Below are 7,437 nucleotides of genomic sequence, written 5' to 3'. Positions count from 1 at the left end.
TTTCTCATAAATTATTTTTTTTTCAAAAATAAAAGTTGGTAACTTATTTGATATTTTTATATTATTCGACTTTTTATCTTTATTTTTAGTTTTAATAAGAAAATCCTGCAACAAATTTTAAGATAAAATTTAATAAAATGCCATGATATCAGAAAAATTAACTGAAGCCATATTAACTCGATTTTCCCAAAGTTAGAAAGTTACACTCAATATTCTAATTTTTACTTCATCGAATAAAACTATAAAAAAGCTGTTTTGTAAAATTTTAAAAAATTATTTCATTCTTATTCTTAAGTATCTCGTGATTGAAACTGTTTCTTAATTTTAAATACAAAACACTGAGTACTATATTTAAACAAAATAATACGGTTAAATGTGTCCTAAACAAAATTTTTATTCACAATATATCAAAAGTTGAAAAGAGAATTATACAATGTTCTCAAATGCGTAAGTTCACCCGTTCTATAATTACATTTGTAAATTCACCTACCCAAAAAGATAATAAAATTGTAATGATAAATACAATAATATCAGTAAATGTATTATATTCTAATTGTAAATCCAATCCTGTTTGCAATATCTCGAATTTAATAAATTGGCCTAATATATTTTGATATATTTCTTGGCCAAGTAGAAGCTTATCGCCAAGTTAGTGCTTGATTTTTATAATTTGCACCCCTCACATGTCAATGAGGAGAGAGATCTACCTGCAAACGTTATCAACTAGTAGCGCACAATCAGCATACTGTTAGGGGTGGGGGTTATAATTGAGGCAATTACTGAGCGTAGTCCACCATTGCCCCAACAGAAGCATGGAGAAGAGATCCTCCAAGGTTGGCAATTTATCGAAATATTACATAGCCAAAGTAAAGACACACCCCCGTAATCATTATTAGGTTTGAAAACACTTTGGCAATCGCGAATCGCCAACAAGACTGTGAGAAATATTATAACCATGTAACTAAAACATATTTCTTTTAAAAAATTAATAATAAAAGGTCATAAATAGATTTTTGTTTTCGATTAGGCGCTGCAGTGAATTAATGAGTCTGCATTACTATTGAAATGCAAAGTTATCCATTACATTGATCGATAAGAAAAGAATAAAATATTTTACGTTCGCTTTTAAATAAAAATTAAATAATTGATTTAATTTAAATATAATTTGTTTAATGATGATTAGAAAAATGAAAGTTTAAGTAATTAAATATATTTTTAAAACTTAGGAAATATGTAATGCCAGTTGTGGCATCATATGCTTCAACCAAGTTTAAGTTGAGGAACAGCTAGAGCTATATTTTAATGACATTCTCGGTAAACTTTTACTTAATTAAAGACAAAATAATGTAGAAAAAACATAAATCAATCCAATATGTTTATTCATAATTTTTATAATTATTTTATAAATAATGTTAATTTTCCAAAATATATGTTATTGTTACGTAATCTTCGATTATTAAAGTGTGCCCAACCACTCGTTGAAAACTGCCCCCCCCACCACCGCTAGGGGTAGATTTCAAAAAAATGCATGGTTCACTAAATATGTAAAATTAGGTCTTTTGTCTTTGGCTTAGACCTTCGGAAAAAATTTAGAGGTTACCTCAAATATAAATTTAGTAAATAGTAATTAAAACTTAGATTTTTAGGGCAATGAAACTTCCCAAATAATTATTTAGCAAAAAGTACTTAAAAGTGTCCCCATCTCCCCTATCTCTTTCATGTGTTTAGGGAAAAAAAATTAAATATTTATTAAATTATTAAATATTTCGCCCTAAATCTTAAAAATGTTGCTTTAGTGCACAAAAATGACTTTTATTGAGTCATTTTCGTCAAATGAGTCTTTTATTATTCTTCGATGTACAAAAATAAATAAATAGTATATTTAAAATAAAGAAATAAAAATATTGATATGAAATTCAGAAAATTTTTTCTCTCAGCTATTGGTTTAGCATATGAAAATACAAACAAAACTAATTTCAAAGTGCAAAACTTTCTTAAACACAGTAAGTTGTCCAATTTACACTGATCTTAAAGATTATTTTATGAACTTCAATACCCACTCAAAATACTAGAATTGCAAAATGTGGTGCAGAAAAATATTCTTTTAGATAAATATTCACTGTTAGATTTAAAAATATTATTCGATGCTGCATTTTGTAAACGCGGGAATTATTTTAATCAGTCTGAGAATGATCTCTAAAGTGGATGATCAACCTGTAGAACATTTAAAATTTATTTTTGGGGTTATATTATAGTAAATCAAAAACAAAAAAGAAAAATACTTTTCCATTTGAAGCCTTTAAGAATAATGTTAAGCATTTTTCTAGTTAAACACTACTGTAAGGGGAAGGAATAATAAATTATATTCTATGAAACATATTCTTCAGATTCATTCTTCAAAGTATGAATATTAAAATAAAATTTTAAAATTAAATAAGAAAATTGTTTATCGGAATACTAATGGAAGCATGAGCATGTTTATTGTATATATTCAAAATAGAGACTCAAAAACCACAAGTTTTTAGCTTCGATTGCTGGAAAACAATTTTAAGATCATTGTTTATTTAATGACTTAAATATTTCATTCTTCACATAGAATATATTCAAATATAAAACATTTATATATAAAACAATTACTTATCTTCTTTGGTAAGTATAATCTTACCTGCTAATGAACTTAATATAACATATCTAAAATCATGATAGAGGATTCATTTCCATTTTAAGTTACCATGCAAATATAGCTAGTTAAATAAGAAAAAATTTCTAGTTAATAAGTTGCTCTAGTAAACATCTTATCATTGAAAAAACACGAAAATCCATCTTTACTTCACTTTTCTCTTACAACAGTCATTATATATATTACCAGCTTAAAAAAAATGAACAAAGTAGCATATCAGTTTCGACTAACCAATAAAGAAAAAACATTACGTATCATGTTCTTAAAAGGGTAACGTGTTGAATTATTTATCTATATTTATTACACTTCTTTCAAAGATATACCTTCATTTGAAGATATACCATGTTAACTGCAAAAAAAAAAAATATTACAAAAAGTCAGTCAAATATAAAAGTATTTTTGAAAAACTTTTAAAATTTTTCAAGCATATCATAACAAAGTCTGACTACTAAAAGCAATATCGGATTTGTAGCATAATTAGCTGTTATCGATAAGAACTGTTTATTGTCCGCCTTAAAAAACAAATTGGTCTCTCTCAAAAACTTATTGCTATTTCAAAACCCTCCCCCCTTGTGTTTGGTATAGCATTTTGGTAATAATAAGTTTAAATATTTAAAAACAAATGACTAAACAACTCATCGTAAAGTATACCGAAAGCTTTGAACTGTTATACACACGAATGAAATACCTAGTTATTTTTTTTCTTCATATATACAGGGTGATTCTAAAAAGATGGGCAAAATCTTAGGAAGTGATAGTACACACCCAAGCAAACAATTTTTATCAAAGAATGCATGGTCGAAAATAAAACGCCAAACTGCTAGAGGGCGTTAAAGTTTATGTTTTTATATGAGGCAAAAATACACAAAGAAAGATGAAGTTAAGTTATAAATGCAAATTTAATGGCATGTGATTACAATAAGTGTTCAAAACAGTGGCTGGCAGTGGCTATGCACGCAGTACAACGGCGAAAAAAAGATAGGCGAACATTCTGAAAAACACCAGGCATATCACGAACTTTCCCTGCAGCGGCTGAAAGCTAGGCAACAAGTAACACAGCGCAGTAACTCGCAACAGGAATGGAGCTCTCACGTTTGCATCAAACAACTTTCCAAATGCGCCAGCACCTTTGCGTTTAATTTTTGACCATGCACTCTTCGATAAAAATTGATCGCTTGGGTGTGTACTATCGCTTTCTAAAATTTTGCCCATCTTTTTAGAATCACCCTGTATATCTTTTTAGAATCACCCTGTGATTCTTTGGAAACATGACAATTCGGATCAAAAATTTTCTTCAAATTTAAAGTCTTCAAAATAATTAAATTTTTTTTTTGTATAATTATTTAGTTACATTTATTAATATCCTACAGACAGCAGTGTAGTTTATTGACATTTTCTCAAGAAAAAAAATAAAAATAAAAATCCATCACATTTTGAATGCCAGGAAAACGATATTAGTTTAGAAGTTTGAAAAAACAGTCATTTAAAGCTATTATTAAGTAACAAAACCTAAGCCTTTATGTTAGATGGACCATGAATAACTTAAATTAATTCTTTTATCTACAGTAGAAAGAATCAAAAAAATTTTTGATGCTGATATGCACAGAATAAAATTGTGTAAAATAATCAATCATTAAATAAATAAATAACATTGATTACTTTCAATTTTATAATCATACATAAACTTGGTATTAAGTTAATATTTGTTTTCATTCTTTACAGTATTAGCAGATAAAAAAAATTTCTGGTAGCACTTCAGTGTCCTGGCATTCATAAGCNATAGGCGAACATTCTGAAACACACCAGGCATATCACGAACTTTCCCTGCAGCAGCCGAAAGCTTGGCGACAAGTAACGCAGCGTAGTAACTCGCAACAGGAATGGAGCTTTCACGTTTGCATCAGACAACTTTCCAAATGCGCCAGCACCTTTGCGTTTTGTTTTCGACCATGCATTCATTCTTCGATAAAAATTGTTCGCTTGGGTGTGTACTATCGCTTCCTAAAATTTTGCCCATCTTTTTAAAATCACCCTGTATATGGGTGATTCATTGGAAACATGACAGTTCAGATCAAAAACTTTCTTCAAATTTAAAGTCTATAAAATAATTAAAAAAATTTTTTTGTATATTTATTTAGTTGCATTTATTAATATCCTACAGACAGCAGTGTAGTTTATTGACATTTTCTCAAGAAAAAAATAAAATAGAAATCCACCACATTTTGAATGCCAGGAAAATGATATTAGTTTAGAAGTTTGAAAAAACAGTCATTTAAAGCTATTATTAAGTAACAAAACCTAAGCCTTTATGTTAGATGGACCATGAATAACTTAAATTTATTCTTTTATCTACAGTAGAAAGAATCAAAAAAATTTTTGATGTTGATATGTACAGAATAAAATTGTGTAAAATAATCAATCATTAAATAAATAAATAACATTGATTACTTTCAATCTTATAATCATACATAAACTTGGTATTAAGTTAATATTTGTTTTCATTCTTTACAGTATTAGCAGATAAAAAAAATTTCTGGTAGCACTTCAGTGTCCTGGCATTCATAAGCCAGGAAAATGACAGCTAGGATAATGACAAATTCGCCATTTTAGAGCATATAACTTTAGTTTAATTTAATATTTTGGTCTAAAACGTTTATATTCTGCAGAAAACAACAGAATTTTTTAAAATAACTCAGATAAATCTATGTTGTTTTAGTAATACAAATACTATGTAGTTGATATGTAGTTAGTTATGAAAGGGTTTAGATTTGTAAATTTTGAAAAACCTCTTTACTATGAAAAATATTGATATACCGGGTAAACTCGATAATAGTCATGAGTTTTCCGAAATTCGATAAGATTAAAAATAAAAATTCATTCATTTAAGGGAAAACGCTATGTTAAAAAATTAATAAAATTTTTCTTTGATTGTTGAAATATAAGATATAACATGAACAGTGCAAACAATATATTATTCATAAAAATTATATAATATAAGAAATTATAGGGAAAAAAATCTCCCCCCCCCCACTCTCTTTAAGCAATTCTCGACAAGTGAATGATTCACGCTTGTTTCACTCTGCACCGAATATCTTATTCGAAAAATATTTTATTAATTTAAAGAAACTCTTCCATTTCAAGTGTTTAATAAAACCATTCTCAATAATAACTAAATTTGAACAACCAACATGTTTTCGAAAGAAACTTTCATTGTTGTTCTAAATCAGGTAAGAATTCCTTTACATTCAGATGGCGCTATTAGTTTGTAAGTCAAGGTGGAATATATAAACGGTATTTTCATTCGATGAAAATTCCGTAGAGAAGAAACATCAGGTAGGTTCTCGGAAAAGCAGACCAGTAAGTACTCTCATCCTCAATTTAAAATTTTAGCTCTTGTTTTCTGATAAATAATTTTTCTTTTAACAAACAAAAATTTTAATGGGAGCAAAAACAAACATTTTAATTTGGTTTTCTTTAGGTATTCACTTTAATTTAGAAAACAGGTTTAACCCATTTATTCTCAATTTGCTGTTTTTTGTTTTTTTCTTTCTTATTTATACTATATAGATTTTTTTTTCTTTACAAAATAGGATAAGTGATAATACTAGGAAAGTTTTTTAAGTAAGGATCGTTTTTCTTTTCGTGAATTAATGAAACAACTGAACAAAATTCATAGTTCTTTTCTCAAAAATAAAGCAAAAATTTTTTTCAAGTATAGCATGAAAAAAGTTTCTGCTATTTGAAAGTATGGCGAGAAAAATTAAAAATAAGAAAATTATTATAAATAAATAAATAAAAATATGTGTAGAATCTAAAACTATATACTAATTAAAACTTATTTATGGCACACTTATGTAAAATTAATATTTTTCTGTGCTTATGATATATTTATAAAATCTTCTCTAGAAAGTAACTGCGAAGAAAAATTAGTTAAAATAAATCTAGAGGCCATTTCATAAAAATTTATGTTTTTCTCTGAATTTTATTACAGAAGTAGTAAAATTCGTATATTATTCGTATATTATTCGTATATTATTTGTATATTATTCGTATAAAATATGTATATTTTTAGTAAAACGTATGTGTATTTTTTTCAAACCAGCAATACAATTGTCGTGTATGAAAGAAATATTGTATAAGCATGAATAAAAATTAGAACAGTCGGCAAAAAAACATATCACCCTGAATAATTGTCGTTCTAATAATCAGATTTTCACGAACTAAGTGTCAAACTTAATGGTTCCTCGGTATGACTTAAAACATGTTAATTTATTAGTACTAACTATTAAGCTTCAAAATCAGACACAAAAATGTACTTTCTCTGAATAAAACATATGTTTTTTTTCGATACTTGGAAGCCTGATCCCTGAAATAAGAGAGGGGAAGATAAAATTTCGAACAAATTGGGACGCAATAAAGATTTATATATATGGCGAAACTTTAACAAGAAATTCCTAATTACTTCTCTATAGAAGGTGAAACATCTGAAAACAACCAGAAACTGAATGAATGACAAGTTGGAAAAACACTGTGTTTCTCGGTTACGTAGAGAGGACAATTTTTGAGTCTGCTTTCTGGGCAAAGAAAACAGATTGCTTTCTTTTTAAATAATTGTTTCCTCTGAAAATAAAATTAAAATCGATTAATAATTTATCTATGATTTTATAAGAATTTAAATTCTGAACGTTAAACTTTTTATCTGACATTTGTTTTAACCTGTTTTAACGTCCTTTGTATGAAAACGTTGTACAAAAAAA

At 27.4% G+C, this 7,437-nt stretch overlaps 1 protein-coding gene across 1 annotated transcript in view; it reads left to right on the top strand.

Moving 5' to 3' along the window:
• Positions 1 to 5,993: 5,993 nt before the first annotated feature.
• LOC139426257 (uncharacterized) overlaps positions 5,994 to 7,437 on the top strand; it is a 50,302-nt gene continuing 48,858 nt past the window's right edge. Inside the window, exon 1 of the mRNA XM_071184404.1 lies at positions 5,994 to 6,037. The gene's annotated coding sequence lies outside the window, so the exon portion shown is untranslated. The remainder of the gene's footprint in view (positions 6,038 to 7,437) is intronic.

The sequence above is a fragment of the Parasteatoda tepidariorum genome, chromosome 1, assembly GCF_043381705.1.
Source record: "Parasteatoda tepidariorum isolate YZ-2023 chromosome 1, CAS_Ptep_4.0, whole genome shotgun sequence".
NCBI classification, from domain to species: domain Eukaryota; kingdom Metazoa; phylum Arthropoda; class Arachnida; order Araneae; family Theridiidae; genus Parasteatoda; species Parasteatoda tepidariorum.
The sequence above is the reverse complement of the archived record's forward strand: the minus strand, read 5'-3'. Positions and strand labels throughout refer to the sequence as shown.